This window comes from Mesocricetus auratus, unplaced genomic scaffold, assembly GCF_017639785.1.
Source record: "Mesocricetus auratus isolate SY011 unplaced genomic scaffold, BCM_Maur_2.0 Super-Scaffold_100014, whole genome shotgun sequence".
Taxonomy (NCBI): domain Eukaryota; kingdom Metazoa; phylum Chordata; class Mammalia; order Rodentia; family Cricetidae; genus Mesocricetus; species Mesocricetus auratus.
This window is the reverse complement of record NW_024429197.1, coordinates 21,770,702-21,788,110: the sequence shown is the minus strand read 5'-3', so window position 1 is coordinate 21,788,110 and position 17,409 is coordinate 21,770,702. Positions and strand designations below refer to the sequence as shown.

Sequence of the window (17,409 nt, the reverse complement as noted above, 5' to 3'; positions counted from 1 at the left end):
TAGGGTGGGTATCCTCATGCTATTCTAGTGGCAGCTGTTTCCCTTCCCTGCCCCTCCCAGCTGTCTTCTTGCTTTGTGGTTTTGGGGGACCCCTGAGAACAGTGTGGCCCACCGTGTTTTTCCCAGCATGTTTGATCAGGGTGAGGGCTGTGGGCAGAACAAGACAACTGCCCTATGCCCTGCACCAGGTGGGCCTGGTGTGTGTGGGGGGGGATACTGGTTAAAAATTCCCGCTGAGAGGCCCTGGGAGGCTCTGAGGCACAGGCAGGTGGGCAGGCGTGTCTGTTGTCTTTTGTCCCATTCTTGGAACCCTGTTCCCTGCCCTGGAAATTCCATGTGCTTGAAATACGCCAGGTGAAGCCTGACACACTTAGGACTCTACACAGGCTGTACACTTGGGGTCTCAGTGAACAGAACACGGGGGTCCCAGAATAAGCCCACTGGGCACAGGCCTTCCCAGGTGTCCATTCGCAATGGCATGAGCAGAGAATGGCGGGAAGGTGGGCTGAAAATGACGGCTCCTCTGCCCCCTTCCTGTTCACCCATCACTTAGTTTATGAGCATCTAAGAGGCATCAGATAAGACCTCGTTGTAGGGCATGGCCCTGTAGGACATACGTACCATGCCAGATTTCCTGGTGTCAGGCCAGACTTGTCTTTGTGGCATTTAACACTCCTGACAGAGCCTCTCAGCTTGGTCTCTCTAGGGAGGCTTGGTCACAGGTGACTGACCTGGGGACTGGCTCTGGTGTCTGAGGGCTGAGTCAGGGATTCAGTCTTACAGGATCGTGCTTCTTGCCCTGTAGAAGGACAGCCCACAGCTGGCACAGGGATGGGTGGGGCTGCAGGAGGCCCACTCCCAGAACCTAACACAGACATCTTCCCACCATGGCTCTGAGTTCTCAGCCTCTCTTGTTCCCACCGCAATCGAGACATTTCATTTGGTCTCATTTGACTTGATTCAGCATATGGCTTCTGCTTCACTCAGTGCCTTGTGAAGTTTATACTCACACTAGATTTTATTTATTCATGCACAGGGAGTCTTCAGTATCCAGTCAGATAAACCCTAACAGTGAGAAGCCAGCACCATAACCTCCGCCTGCCCCTTGGCCAGGGAGCTTGGTCAATAAAGTGCTATATGAGCATGAGGACCTGAGTTTAGATCCCCCATGTCCACGGAAAAGCTGGAGGCATCTGAGCATAGACATACCCTAGGACTGGAGTGGTGGAACATGGAGACAGACAGATGCTGAGGACTCACTGGCACATGTGTGTGTGTGATCACCTATAGTAAAAGGAGCTAGATTTGGTCTCAGGTCTTGTTTGCTTCTAGTGAGGCCTGGTGTGAAGAAGTAGACATATAATCAGGACCTCCAGACTGTAGTGGGGCTTGTTGCTGGCTGGATACGTCAGAGTCCAGCCTTCACCCTCCTTCCTATATGGTGTGGATGACCACAACTCCTCCAGGGTCCCTGGCAAAAGTGAATGCAATAGGAAGCATTGGTGAATGGGAAATGCTGGCCTTGGAGAGCGCCTGCTCCTGGCAGGTGGCCACTGTCCTCTCTCGGAAGGACCCAAAGGGCCTCCAGGGAAACACATTCTCTCACTGTCCCCTTATACCTGAGACCTCCCATCTGGTCTCTGGGATCTCCCAGCTGCTCCTCAGCCAGCTGTTTGTCTCCAACTGTCCTGTGGTTACAGCATCTTTCTACTATTCTCAGAAGTCTCTTTCTCAGGTCGGTCCCAGGAAAGAGACTGAGCCCCACTGAGTGAGGAGGCAGAGGTCCCTGGAGGGCTAGCTTGGGAGAAGCCAGATGAGTGCTGGCTTGTATTTTTCAAATAACGTCATGTCCACAAAGCTAAAATTGTGGTCCGTCCTTACATATTTTATATGTATGTGTGTTCCCAGTACATTTCCTTCTAATTTTTAAAACCATACATAACATTTAATCCATATGGTTCTGATTCCTTAACACTTAAATCATCCAAATGTTGTTTTGTAAGATCTATTTGCAAATCTCTTTATATAAGCTTTTAACTCATTCCATCTCAAGAGGAGAGCAGGATTCCCTGGGTGGGTCTCCTCTTCCTGGAGCCTCTGCTTCCCCACCCATCGGGCTAGATGATTTCTTGGCCAGTCCACTCTGGGTCCTAGATACCCAGGCTTTGTCCCCAGGGCAGAGAGTTGGGGAGCCAGGTAGGAGAAGGGTAGATAGACAGATAGGATCCTACAGGATCCTGGCCACTTCCTAGCTCCGTGACATCCCTAAGCTAAGCTCTCCGCTGTTCTGTCCATGAAGGGTGAGAGGACTGAAGGTGAGGTAGAGAGTTAGTGGAGATTTTCCCACACATGGAGTCATGTGTGCCTCTGTGGCAGTGCTGCGGCAAGTGGAAGCCTGTTGGGCTGTGGCTCATACTTCAAGAATCCTAAGACAGCAAGCATCACAGTGTAGTCAAACTGAGCCTAGAGCAACAGGTGCCGCTGCTGCTTCAGGCACTGGGCACCAACAATGACCCTAGCACAAGAGGCACAGGCAATGGTAAGATATGAAACATTCGGGGGTTGGGCATAGAATGAGCTTCCCAGCAGATGGGTAGGGGCCAAACAGATCATGGAGGAAGGTGGCTGTCCAAATGGGAAACCAATCTGTCAAAACATGTACTCCAAGCTTCCCCTCAGGGCCCCGCCTTTAGGCAAAGCTCAGTCTTTAGCCTAGAGTTGTGGCCCAACCTAAAAGCATGTTGCCTGCTACTCCCCAGTCTCCCGCTCTCTTCTCCCTCTCCCTTGGTTCCAGCCTCCAAAATGTAGCACCCTTAAGCCTTATCTGTTTTCCTGGCAACTCTCAGCTGTCTGACAGACACCCACCTTCCTGACAGACACCCACCTACCTGACAGACACCCACCTACCTGACAGACACCCACCTACCTGACAGACACCCACCTACCTGACAGACACCCACCTACCTGACAGACACCCACCTACCTGACAGACACACACCTACCTGACAGACATCCACCTACCTGACAGACACACACCTACCTGACAGACACACACCTACCTGACAGACACCCACCTACCTGACAGACACACACCTACCTGACAGACACACACCTACCTGACAGACACACACCTACCTGACAGACACACACCTACCTGACAGACACCCACCTACCTGACAGACACCCACCTACCTGACAGACAGACACCTACCTGACAGACACCCACCTATCTGACAGACACACACCTACCTGATAGACAGACACCTACCTGATAGACAGACACCTACCTGACAGACACACACCTACCTGATAGACACACACCTACCTGATAGACAGACACCTACCTGACAGACACACACCTACCTGATAGACACCCACCTACCTGCTTGATAGATACTCATCCTCCTGATAGACACACACACACGTCTACCTGAGAGACACACACTCACCTGATAGACACACACCTACCAAATAGACACCCACCTATCTTCAAAACCCAGCCTCAGTTCCCTTCCTCTGAGAAAATCAGTAGACGTCCCCTTTTCCTTCCACTTCCCCGGCCTGTCTCACTGAAATGTCTATGTCAGGGAAGCGTGTCCTGGGAGCGGGCAGTGTGGGCTTACATAGGCTCCACTGCTATCCTGGGAGCCTTGTTCTGTTTGAGGCAGATCCCTATGTGACCTGACAGCTTTCTGAGAAGTCAGGGTGGAATTTGAAGATGGTGCCCACAAGACTCTGGCCATTGGTGTGAGAAGAGAGAGTTGGAATGTCCAGGTATGGCATGGCTCCTGGGATTCACCCCTTGCAGGGGCCTGCATGCCAACTCTGATCTGGACACCAACAGTGTCTGTATCCATAGAACGGGATTTGTTTCTCTGCCAGTTCCAGAAGGAGCAAATCCCAGACAGAGCGGCCTCTGGGACGGAAGAGCAGATGCTCAATCTAAAATTAGGCTGCTGACTACGGCTTCGCGGAGGCTTCGGAGCGGATCTGCTCCTCGCAGCTGTCAGTATATAGCAGAGATAGCAGAGACGTGGAGCCCCTGAGTCCTGTTGAGGCTGAGCAGCAACAGTGACAGCCAGCAGAGCCAGCAGTCTACAGGCTGCTTGTGGTGTTTTACTGGCTTTGACCACGGAATCAGATTCCCTTCCCAGGGGGAATTGCCTCAGGCCTCAAGGGGGCTCCTCTCTGACTTTTAGCTTTTAGCTTTGGAAGCTTCCTTAGGCGTTTAAACAAATAGTCTCTTAATATCTATCTTGCTGGGATGCTTTCTCTCTGTCTCTCTCTCTGTCTCTCTCTCTGTCTCTCTGTCTCTGTCTCTCTCTCTCTGTGTGTGTGTGTGTGTGTGTGTGTGTGTGTGTGTGTGTGTGTGTGTGTGTGTGTGTGACACATGTGTAGAAGCCAGAGGACAACTGGAGGTTTCAGGTCTTGCCTTCCGTCTTGCTTGACAAAGGCTCTCTTTGCTGCAGCATGTGAGCCCCTGGTGTGTTCCCACTTCTTCCTCACCTCTCCTACAGCAGCACTGAAGCTACAAACTCAAACGACGGCACCTGATTTCATGTGTGTTCGAGGATCTGACCTCAGGTCCTCATTCCTGTGCTCCAGGGACTTCATTCACTAGTCAGCTCCCGGGCTCCCAGGTTTCTTTTGACTCTCACAGCCTGCCCTGACTGGGCTGTGTTCTTGGATACCTACTTTAGGAAGCTGGGCATGGTGGTGCACACCTGCAATCCCATGCTAGGATGGTGGAGACAGAAAGGTCAGGAGTTCAAGATCATCCTTAGTTCAAGATGCACAACACCCTATTTTTTTAAAAACAGGGTGTGCTGGAGAGATGGCTCAGCCGTTAAAGGCTAGGCTCACAACCAAAAAACAGGGTGGGAGGGAACCTGGTTTAGGAGCCTCGTTTATTTCTTCCAAACCTGCAGCTCTCACAGTGGCCCACAAGACCCTGTCTAAAATACCTGACACATCAGGCCTCAGGGCTCTTGCACCCACAGTTCCCTCTGTCCATGAAGGTTTTCCCAATACCAGGTCTGGCCTCCAACATATCTGCTCTGGGAGGCCTATTCTAACTGCTCTTGTTGACCTATTCCCCACACCTGCCCTCCTGGTCATTGTTTCCTACTTTTGCCGCACACAGAGCTCTGCTCCTGTGTTTTCTGGATTTCTATCTGCACTCCCTGTAAAGTAGAAGCTTTGTGGAGGCGGGGCTATGCTCCATGCTCCCTCCGATGTTCATTGACTGTCTAGAACAGGGCTTGGCCTGCATCAGCTGAGCATTGTTACACAATACATGTGTTTAGGGGAGGCAGCAGCATCCAAGCACAGGGCATACTCTTGTCTTTGCTAAGTCCTAACCATAGCCCCTGAAGAGGGCCGTGCCTCTAAGACAGGGTCCATCTGCCAGGGCTGTCCGCAGGCTGCCTGTGGACCCCTGTGGCTCATCTGGAAACTAGGGCCTTGGGAATGATATGAAGGTATGGGTGTGGTTGTGCCCAAATCTATGAAGGGCTGCCCAGATATGTTGAGGTGTGTGTTTGTTCCCTTAGCACTGTATTGAATGATTGCTGCCCGTGTCCGTTTGCCAGAGAGGCACTGCCAGATGAATGGGGCCATTTTTTAACGTGAGGAGGTTGGGAATGCTCACTCACTTCAGGGAGTGGTAGGAGAGTTGATCCTGTAAGATCCTGATAGCTGGGAGAATTGAGTCCTCAGCGTCTGCGTGAGCAGGGATCTACTAGAGAAATGAAAATGTGCATGCATGCATGCGTGTGTGTGTGCGTGCAAGCACGTGTGCATGCGTGCAAGCACGTGTGCGCGTGGGCACATGTGCAAGTGTGCATGAGCATGCATGTGTGTGTTGTGTATGTGTGTGTGCATGCATGTGTGCATATGCATATTTGTTGTAAGGAACTGGTTCTCATTGTTATGGAAGCCAATGAGTCCCAAGATCTGCTGGAGTCAGTTTCTATCTGAAAGCCAAGAAAAGGACCAGTATTTCTTCCTGAGTCCAAAGCCTGGGAAGACCAGCTCCCAGTTCTGTAGGCCAGCAGGAGGGTCCCCTCTTCCTCAGCCTCAGTGTCCTAGGTGTGCCCTAGCTGGCTGGATGATACTCACACACTTTGGGGGGAACATATACTTGACTCAGTCTACTGAGTCACAGGTTAATTTAATCCAGGGTGTGTCCCTCACAGGCACACCCAGAGCTTGGCCACCACATCCAATGCCAGGCAATCTAGCACAAAATTAACCCTCTTTCACTCCTCCCTCTGTTTTCTCTGCCCTCACTGCTCCTTTAAATGTAAAACATTTAGTGTACAAGTACAGCATTTTATACATAAACCCCATCATACTTAGAGCACATTTGCCCCGTTACCCCCTTTGGTCCTCCTGCTCCTCCACTGGTCTCTTTCCTCCTCACAAACAGCCCTCTTCTGTTTTCATGTTTATGCATATATATAATTATATACACATAAATAGATACATTTTCTTCATGAGAGAGAAGACATATGATGCTTGTGCTCTCCCACCCCAAGTCCTGTTATCTTCCATCTTGTCTGCATACCTTTGCAATAGATGCCCAGTGATCTGAATCTCTCATCTCAGACCGACCAAACACAGGCTACCTTCCCTTCTAAGGTCTTAACTCATTCTCACCGACACCCGGTGAGGTGCTCCGGGGTGCTTTTGGAACCCTGCTCCAGCTGGCCAGGCAGACTTCAAGGGGGTTAATACATGAGAGGCTAGTTGCAGGAAATTACCAGGTAGATGTGGAAAGCCTGCTCTGGGAGTTTGTTTTCATGCAGAGTAGCTGATTGCAGGAGGAGTCAGGAGACCCTAGGGATTGATGGAGGTTTTGCTGCTGTTCTCCTAGGCAGAGTGGCAGCATCTGCCACTTCCCATTCTGCTATGGGAAGCACCATGAGAGAACCTTCCAGGTTCCTTATGTATTGAGCATCCACCCCTTAGAACTCACACAATCCAGTGGGGGTCTTAGGCAGAAATTCTTTAATAGAATTGTTAATTTGAAGGAAAAGGCTTTAAATCCAGTCTTCAAAACCAGAGGAAAACAGCACACGACGGAGAGTGGTGTGTGTTCCCTAAATGGTCAAGACAGATGATAGAGCGGCTGCAAGGGAGAGTAGTTAGTCTGTGAGCTGTCGTGTCTGTTCGGCTCTGCTGGAGAAGGATGACTCTTCTCTGGGAAGGCCCTGAGGCTGAAGGACGGAAGACTGGTGATGTCCCTCATGCCTCAGGAGCACAAAGGTTTCAGTGAGGTGGAGCCAAATGCATATCTCCCTCTGTTGTTGTTGGATGAGGCTCCTGAGAGCAGCCTGGGGACCAGCCCCACGCCCTCCACTCTCGTCTCTTCCCCCTTCCTTCTGTCACCGTAGTTATTTTCCACAGTAAAAGGCCTTTCTGGAACTCGTTGTTACGTACCAGGAGGGCAGGATTTGTCTTCCCTTGGGGTTGGTTCCTGCCTACCCCTGGACCCTGACCCTGTACCCTGAGGTGACCCTGCCAGCCATATCTCTCACAGTTAGATGAAGGTCACCCCGAGCACCATCCCAGAGTTCTGTTCACCTTTTTACTACTCCCAGACCCCCCACCTGTTACTGTTTACCTTGTGTGAGTATTTATTCCTGCATTTTAATCCTCATGCTCTCCCTTCCCTAACTGCTTGAGCCATACGGACAGAGCCGTGTCCTTGGTCACCAGTGTCTCCAGAGCTGGAGGTGAGGGAGGGGCTTCATTTAATGGGCATGCTTTACTTGCAAGCTTCAATTCTTGGTACTTAAAATGCATTTTTCCCTTTGATTCCATTAGCTTCACCTAGTCCTAGGAACCATGTCCTGAGATATCATTTTACATCTGAAGAAACTGAGCTCAGTCTTAGGAACTAGGTAGCAGTTAGTGTTGGGGTAGGACCTGTGCCTGAGTCTGAGTGAATCCAGGCCACAGATACTGCGCTCTGTTGCTGAGCACAAGGCCATGGGCAAAGGAACATTTGTCATTGACGTCCAGCCAGTCCCTTGGCTGGGGAAAGCCTGGTCTCAGAGCTGCCAGGGGAGTGTGGCTTGCCTAATCTGATTTCCTGGAAGCAAAGGCCCTGCCTTCTCCACCTGGGGCCCCATGTGAGGGAGGGTGAGCCCTGTGGGAGTCCCCTTCAGAAATACATGTGAGAAAGGCAGAGCTAAAGCTGGGCCCAAGTGTCAGCCAAAACTGGAAACGACCCTTCTGTCATTTGGGAAAATCACGGCATGGAGGCTAACTGGCCTCCTGTGGTGGTTGTTTGCTGGACAGGATGGCTACAGGGGCACAGTGTGACAGCCAGCATTCTCTGCCTATCTGTGATGTTCCTGGAGCTGAGACGCACTTGTGTACAGATGTACAGATTCTAAAGTGGCATCTAGGCTATGAAGAAAAGACCACACAAGAGGAACAGGCCAGGACAGCCAGTGCTGGACAAAGCCAGGGACACCTGGGGTACTGGGAATCCCTTGATGCTACACAGCCAATTATGCAGATGTAGGTGAGGAGCCAATACAAGGGTTGCACATGTGAAGTGCACTTAGCAGACGCAGAAATAACAAAGGGTTCTATGAGATAAGAGGGCAACATAGATAAGGATGGTGCCAATATAGGATGACTTAGATAGGCACACTGAGGTACAGTTATCGAAGGCACTAGGAGATAGGGTATTTTAGCTAGACTGAGTCTCACTTGATTTTGTCTGAGAGTGCCTCCCATGTTCAGAGGGATTTGAAAGGGCTAGCTGGACCAGCTATGGGGGGATTTATTCCCCTTTACTCACACTTAGGAGGCAGAGGCAGAAGCAGGAGGAGCTCTGACAGTTTGAAGTCAACTTGGTATACATAGGTGAGTTCCAGGACGGCTAGGACTACATAGAGACTGCCTCAGAAAAGGAAAGAAAGAAAAGAAAAATGAAATAACAGACTGGGCAGAGTGCTGGGGAGGGCCCCCATGTGACTTGGTGGCCTGAGGTAGGACAGCAAAGATGGACAAGAGATTCTGGATTCTGATTTGCCATGCTAGGCCCCCATCATAAATATAAGCAAGATGGGGAGGGGCTTGGATTCTAGATCACAGTGTGGGGACGGGTACTTAGCCCTGCCAGATACTGGGTATTGCCTTCCAAAGAGCCATCACACTACCTTGTTGACATGTCACAAAAGTCTTTCAGGGTAAGGTAATCAAGATCAGTGGCATCCTCAGGAACCCAGGTTCACATGGCCTTGAGGCCTGCGCTGTCATCCACAGACTGAGGACTGATCAAGGGAGCTGGATGCACCGTTCTCAGTCAGGGGAAAAGCTGCAAGAGAATCCAAAGGGACCTCAGAAGGTGCTGAGACCTCTAGCTCTTTCCCCAGGAGAGAGGACACACACACACACACACACATGCATGCACGCACCCCCCCACACACACACACACCGTGAGCGGAAAAACAACACAGATCATCTGAGCCCTGAAAGTGATAGCCACAGGGGAAGAGGTGGAGATGGAGTGACTGGCAGGGATAAGACCTAAATAAAAATTTCAGAGGTTCCTCAGGGCAGGTGCTCACCTCTGCCTTGAAAATGCTCCCTAGAATGATGTGACAGCCCCTACTCCTTGGGAACCACAAAGTATTCCAAAAGCCTGCCTGTTGTTTGGTTGTTAGGAGCTGCAAAGGACATTGCACATGGAGATGGCACTTTAAATGGCAGTTCAGATGCCAGCCCTGCCCTGGGCTCCCAAGCCTGTGAAGTCTCCATGATGTGATGCTGACTTTGGAGCAGGTGTGTGTGAGTGTGTGTGTGTGTGTGTGTGTGTGTGATTTCCATGGAAACTAGCATTTGGCATTCTAGCCTAGAACACCTGGACTGCCAACTTCTCGAATTGTAGCCCTAGAAGGAATGTGGCCTACTCCCCACTGCGAATATCTTCCTTTTCCTCACTTAAGCTTGGCAAGCAGGAGCATTGCAAAAGGGATGTTGGGGTATCTATTTGCCTATCTATCAGTCTCCATCCTTAGATGGAACTTCCAGGAACGTGTATGTCACATGTTCCCAGCAAAGGAAAAGTACCTGATTCACATCTCAGGAATGAAAGAATGTGGGAAGGCCCCTGGGGACAAGCACTGGGACTTTCTCAAGACCTGGCACTGCTATGGGCAGGGGCTGGGCCCAGAGAAAGGAAACGGCACCTGGCACCACCTCCCTACTGAGTTGTGTTCCGTACAACCCCTAGCGTTTGGGAGTGGGTGAATCACGAAGAGTCAGGCAAAGGCCCTGACCTTAACACAAGGCTTCCTGTCATCAGTCCCTGAGCATGGAGGCCAGAGTCCTAAAGACCTTCTAGTCTCCAGTGAGAAACGATGCCATCACTGAGATGGGACTGAGTGACAGGTAGCTTTGTCTGTGGGAGGAGCCTTGGATGATCAACCTGGCTACTGCCGTAAGGGCCTGTGTAGCTCAGAGGGTTGAGGGATCAAGTATAGCCATAGCTGTTTGTTGGAGGCATGCTCCTTCCTGCTAAGCATGTACAGGTCAGGACTCTTCACTCTGGAGTTGTTATGAAGAAGTCTTTGCCTGTCAGAAGCTGCCGAGAAGTTGGTCAAGGGATAGCAGTAGAGAGACAAATCTCAGGGTTTTAGAGAGTCAGCAGCACCAAGGAGCATCTGCCAAGAACCTGAGGGCAGCCATTCCACCACAGTACCATGGCTTTGTCTCCCGAGCATCCAGTCTGGTCTTGCTAACTTTCCCCCACCCCCACTTCCGGTCCAGATGCAGAGCCAGAACCAGCACCTCTATGATGACTCTGTGTGTAGCTCTTCTGCTCTTTCTGTGATCAGCACACACACACACACACAGGAGGGGGTGCTTCATTTTCTGGACAATACAATATCAGTAAACTCAGTCCTGGGAAGACAGACTAATCAAGAAAGGGAACTCCCTGGAAGGCCCAGTCTTAAGGGAGGATCCATCACAACTACCTGCAGTTAGGGTAACAGATGCAGGTGTACCTGTAGAAGCAGGAGCCACTGGGTCACCCGTGGCAACATGAGAGTCTCAAGTAGAGGTAGAGCAGAGCCACCTCTCAAAAGAGAGGGTGTCATCCACCTTGGCAGAAGCAATTGCTCACTTTTCTGCCCAAAGCTACTTCTACTAGGACTGTGAGGACAGAGCAGGGGTGGGATGGGGTGGGATCAGACATCTGTCCTGCAGCACCTGCCCCAGGGAAGGATCTGTATAAGGTGGGCCTAGCAGCCCGAGGATGAAAGTGGTGCTTAGACCGCAAGGAGTGAGATTTAGTTCACAGTGGGAGCCCCCTGAGGCTGGGCAGGAGGGTTGGGGAGTGCAGCAGTTTCTTTTGGGAGGGGAGGGGGCTTTCATGCACATCAGAGCACATGACCTTTCCTAAAGGAAGGAGATAGCCACATTAGAGCCAGGCTTTGGCTTCTGGAAGATGGGGAAGAGCGGGATGGGCATCCACCAAACTACTAGGAAGCTTGGTAACTGGTGGATAAGCAACAGTTGAGTCGTGAGCAGCTATGGTCAGCTACTGTCACACCTGCCTTCCCTTCATATAAGCCCTGCAGCCATGGCCTTCTCCCTCCAGCTCCTTGGAATCAGTTACCCATTAGATAGCCGGGGCTCCATCTATTAAGGTTGGTGGTCTGTGGGTGATCCGTTTGCTCTGGCCTGGCTTTGGTGGGGAAGCACCAACTCTGGTGGAGCTGTTGCAGGAAGGCACACAAATACTCATGGTCAAATACTTGGGCCCAGAGGCATTTTAGATCATGGCCTTTGGAGCCAGAGAAAGCCTGGGTCCTCTAAGGGTCCTCTGAGAAAGGCCTGGTCAGCATGCTGGACAATGGTGGACCTTCCGTGATCCCTACAGCGTGTCTTCTTTATAGTCTGGCTTCTTCGTGTCCTCATAACCTCTTCCTGAGGCTGTTCCGGGGCAGACAAACTAGGCCTGGAGTCGGTCAATCCAGGGCAGCCACCACCCAACACCGGCGGGGTCTGAGCCATAGCACAGGCACCTGTAGACTGCAGACAATGCTGGAGTCTCAAGGCCACAGGTTTTGTGCTGGCTGATAGGGACGATTGGGAGCCGGGGGGGGATGGGAGCGGGGCGGTGCCTCAAATATGTTCCCTACGAGGACCAAAGTGAGGCAGGTCTGGTCCTGGGATGCAGAAGCTTCTGGTAAGGTCTGACCATTAGGAAGCGCCGGGGGTGACTCCCATCCCCACCCAGTCAGAGCCCAGGGAGGCCCCTCCAGGTTCTCCACTCCCAGCATGCATTAAAGCTGATTCCCACCTGGGAATGTACACGCTTCCCGGATAGGGCTAGAATCTGGGAGGAAGACTGCTGGCAGAGTGCACTTTGGATAAGCAATGGGAGCCCTCCGGGCCCTGTAAGTTCCAGGCCTGCCACCCAGCGACAGGGCCCCCAGCAGCGGTCACCGGGGCTTCCCTGCCTGTCCTCTCTGGAGAGCCTGAGAGGAAATGACAGCGCGGGAGCCGGGGCGGGCACGGAGGGAGGGGCGGCGCCCACAGTGACACGGCCTGTCACAGTGGAGGCGGCCAAGCCGACCATCCCAGCCGCTGCTGGAGCCGGGGATTCCCCAGCCGCAGAGCCCCTGCCTCGGCCACCACGCGCTGCACGGGGCTACTCCATGACCCAGGCTGCCTGGGCATCCCGGACCAGCTGGTGGCCCGGTTGTGCTCGCCTGAGGCAGACAGCGGGGTCCCCGGGCTTGGCAACAGGAAACTCTGGGTAGAGAATGGAAAGAAGTGGGTGGTCCGACCCCTGCGACTTCCCCTGACATCACTGCCCAAATAAGGAGCTTCCCAGCGGTCGCGGGGCGGCCCGGAGCCGCGCCCGCCCCGCGCCCACCCCGCGCCGCGTGGGCCGCCAGCGAGCGCCCTGGGCACCACCGGGCGGAGCCGAGCCGGGCGGAGCCGAGCGCGCGGGCGCTGCCGAGCCGCCGGAGGCCGGGCGCGCAGCCCAGCGCAGCCCAGCGCAGCTAGCCCGGCGCGGCGCAGCACAGCGCAGTCAGCCCGAGGCGCCGAGCCCAGCCGGCCGCAGGTAAGCACCGAGCGCCCAGCGTCCCCGCAGGAGTGCGATCACAGCGGGTGGGCGCGGCAGTCCCAGCTTCCCGGATCCCTTGGGTGCGAGCGGCCCGGGCTCTGCGCCGGTGCACGCGCTCTGCGCTCGCTTTTCCCCAACGCTACTTCTGTCATCATCTTAGGGTGACGAGCGTTCCCGCGTCTGCACACCGCCGCGGTGCTCAGCCCCATTTGCCCTCAGGTGCACAGCCTCCGGGGTCCTGCGCTCATCCTCTGCCCTTTGCAGGGACCCACCGCGGGGTCCGCACACCTCTGGAAACTGCTGAATGGGTTTGGTCTCTCTGGCCACGTTTTCCGCTGGAGGCCTCGTCAGTTTCAGACTGTCAGAGCCCACAGCCTTTGCTCATTGCGCGCTCACTGTTAGAGAGTGAAAGTAGCCTTGCTCTGGTTCTTCCTTCCTCCTGGCAGAATGGCACCTGGCTCGGAGTGGTGGTGGTGGCACATAGGGTACATACCTGCAGTGGCGGAGACCGTGTTGCCATTGACAAGAAGCTCTCAGGCCTCTCAGACTGGTGTTTCCAGAGCTCTGCTCCATAGGTGTTTCTCAGAGCACCCAACCCTCCCCACTTTGGCATGTGCGGGGTGCTTGGGCTTGGGACAGGACTGGTGGTGGCTGCAAAACAGGTGCGGTGGCGTCAGCCTTGAGTTCCTACAGAGGCTTTGCATAATGACCACAATTGTCACCTATAAAGTGTAATGTATTCATGAACGGGTTGATGAAGACCACAGAGAGAGCAGGTAGAGTCGCAGTCGGTCAAGAGACCGGCCCATCGCAGTGGCTCACCCAGATCAGAGTGGTCTGAACGTCATTCATCTGTGCTCTGATCATCTTGGAAATGGGGGTGAGTGTCCCCCAGGGAGAACGGCAGGCCTGTAAGTTAAATTGTTTTTGTAACTGTGAAGTTCTGTGCACGTGCTTGTTCTAGTGGTTTGAATGATTTCAGGACAGGCATTTGCCCATTTGCCACGGCTCTGCTCTGTGACCTAGAACACCATTTCTGCCCCATCATTTTACAGAAGTAGGCATCAACAAGTGTCCTTTGTGCTGGCTAGCAGATTTCCCGGTGTGTTCCGTGGAACGTTAGTTCTGAAGGCTGTTCTACAAGTAAAGGTTTCCCTGTTCAAGAAAGTCTGGCAGTTTCTACAAAGCTCTGTATTTCCCATCTGGTCAATCACAATCCATACTGGCAAATTAAAGGCCCTGAAAAGTCCTGCAGTACAAGAACCCGTTTAACTTTGTCAAATCCGGCATTTCTCTTGTTGACTGTGGGCCCTTTTCAAGTTACATGGGCTTGCTCTGGGGAGGAAGAGCTTCGCCGGCTTCTCACAGAGCTGATGCGGCGCCATACAATTGCAAGCTGACAGCCAAGTTCAGATAGCCCTCTTTGGTGGAGGACAGGCAGAAGCTCAGAGCCACAAGTGGCTAGCCCGACAGTGACCTGAGATCACCCACTAGTGACCAAATCCATCGAGCAGTTCCCAGGCACCGTTAATCAGCTGTCAGAAAACAGGTTGGGGACCAGAAGCCAGAGTCCCATCCAGTGCTCTCATATAACTGAATTGCATGCCAAAGTGAGGAAATTCTCTTCTGGAACCATCCTTGCTGCTTTATGTGGGCACCTATGGAGCACACTGGGAAAACACATTGATTTGCATGATTGATTATTGGATGAACTGTTGATTAAGAACCTACTATGCGCTATTTGTTTGTAAAGCATGTAAAATTCAAACAATTGCACAAATTGTCAGTGAACTCCATGATGAACAACCTTTTTCTCACATGTGCCTGCGTACTGCTTCATACTCAAATGCCCACTTCTATACATAGACCCACTGTAGATGCGGATTCTCTGTCTCTGTCTCTCTTCCTTTGTGTCTCTCTCCCCTCTCTCTTACACACACACACACACACACACTCACACACTCCTGTCCACTCATCCCCACATCTTCACACTCATTCCTACACATCCCACACTGTATACTTGTTCACACTCACACATCCGCTTCTACACCCACGTCCTTTCTTACACACACACACACACACACACACACACACACACACACCCATCCTGTTGTGCTCCAGCCTATGGCCAAGAGTCACGAATCAGAAAACTCCCATGTCCCCATGTCCCCAGAGTTGGCAGAATGCCTGCATTTGCTCCCCAAGATGCATCCTGAGTGAGTGGGAAACCGTGTCTGGGCGGAGCCAATGCCTGGCGTTCTCAGGATCTCCCACTTCTTTCATGCCCGGCCATATGTGCTCATAATGTTTCCTGCTATTTGGTCACATGGAAAGGGATATCACAGCTCTGAGGAGTGTTATCCTATTTGTTTTAATTGACTACCAAAACACTGAGGTGGTAAGGACCCCACCACTTATCAGAAAGGGCACAGAGGAGAGGGCAAGCATGAGCATCCCTGGTGGCAAGGATGGCTGTGACCCAGACCAGCATCCCAGGGGATGCACGGTTTGTCCAGGGCTTGGCGGGTCCTGGGCAGCCATCTAGAGATCCCAGCTGTAAAAATGGTTCACTCCCTTTGTTTCAGGAGCCTGCTTTCTGGTGGGAAGAAAGATGATGAGTATCAGAGGGCAAGACCAAGCTGCCTGGCTCTGATGCCCATGTGGAGACAGACAGGCAGCCAAGGGACAGAGCACATTGGGAGCAGAAGGAAGAGGGTGCAGAAGCGAGACTTGGGGCTTCAGGAATTCTCAGACACCCTGAGCAAGGGAGGAAATATAGCAGCATGTAAAGGGTCAGGAAAAACCACCAGGCAGAGGAGCAACAGGTTAAGGCCCTGCAGTCAGAGGGGGCCAGGCTAAGGGACACCAAGAGGACCCAGGCAGCTAACCACTGCTCATGGATTCCCAGCCGGGATCCTCTGGGAGAGCCTGCTGCTCCATCTAAGGCCTAATTACCGTCTTGGCTCCTTCACAGAGGCTAAACTGCAAGCATCCTGTGTTTGGAGACCAGGCGGCCTCTGCTGTCTCAGAGGACTAGCCCCTCTATCTGGCCACCCACCCCAGTCATGCCAAGAGGGGAGCACTCCTGGGTGCTTCCCTGTCATCCCTCTACAGTCCTGTGATCTGTGTGCAGGCGATTAGAGGCGGTTCAGGTGGTCCATCTGGATGGATGGTGGATTGGTTGTGCTGCTTCCATTATTAATAACCATGATGTCATGCATCTGTGCGGCTCTTGATCGGCTGCAGAGCACTTGCTCTATTATCCCCTGCACTCTGTGGGCTGATCTGCCAAAGAGGGAGGGCTCGGGAGGAGCGCTCTCGGACATTGCCACACACTGTTGCTGCTGCAGGCTCACCCGGGCCACCTCATGGGCCTGTGCCTCTGTTTCCCCAGAGAAGAGTCAGTTGTGGAGAACTGACCTCCTGAGGCTCTTGGTAGGGTAGAGTGAGAACTCACACCACATCTCAAGGGCCTGGCACAGAAGAGACCCTTAGCAACTGCTGGTCCTCAACGTCCAGGCAAGGAAGTCAGAGTTAAGCGGGACTGTGACTTTCCTATCTATTTCTGTGACCACAGTCTGCCTATTGTAGGACTTTAGTTACATTTTAAAATATATTACTGGTGTGTGCACATGTTCATGTGGAGGTCAGAGGACAGTTTGTAGGAGTCAGTTCTTTCCTTCCGCCATGCCGGTCCTGGGGATCAAACTTGGGTCCTCAGGCTTGGCAGCTTTGTCCACCTAGCCATCTCACCAGCACATAGTAGGCTTTTTATGTGCCCTGTTGAGTTGATTTGCCTACAGTTGTACAGCAAGTTCAGAAAGAGATAAGGGTCAAACCTAGGACTGTGGCCCCAAAGTTTTTTTAAAAATCACACAATGTGTGAATGAAGATGGTCCTTGTGGTTAATCCAAACAAGACTCCCCCATGCCTTTGTGGAAATCAACGTTACTGTCACTTTATTAAGAATCTCTAAGTTGGAAGGTCTCTGGAGTTCTGAGGTGTGATACTCTCTGTGAAGCCATGAGCAGATTTCATAAGAAGCATTTGGAATCTTCTAGAAGAGGGTGGAGATGTGAGAAAAAGATCTGAGTAATAATCTTCCTGAGTAACCACAGGGAGATCGTGGCTGTCATCTGAGGGTCTTTAACTTCAGTATCCCAAATTCTGTCCCCTGTGTCTGGTTCGGTGACCCTGGTGCTGCATCTGGCAACATGGAGCTGGCCCTGGTGCTGCATGCCTCACCAAGGTAGAGAGGCCCAGAGCACGGGTACCCGGGAAGCCGGGTGTAGGTTCTATCTGCT

The 17,409-nt window shown here is 52.4% G+C and overlaps 1 protein-coding gene across 4 annotated transcripts in view; it reads left to right on the top strand.

The window, feature by feature from the left end:
* Positions 1-17,409, top strand: part of Hivep3 (HIVEP zinc finger 3) — a 411,053-nt gene that overhangs the window by 290,713 nt on the left and 102,931 nt on the right. Inside the window, exon 1 of one of the 4 annotated variants that reach the window (XM_021235132.2) lies at positions 13,021-13,102. The exons of the other annotated variants lie outside the window; for them this stretch is intronic. The gene's annotated coding sequence lies outside the window, so the exon portion shown is untranslated. Of the gene's footprint in view, positions 1-13,020; positions 13,103-17,409 lie in introns of those variants that run through there. 4 annotated transcript variants of the gene reach the window in all.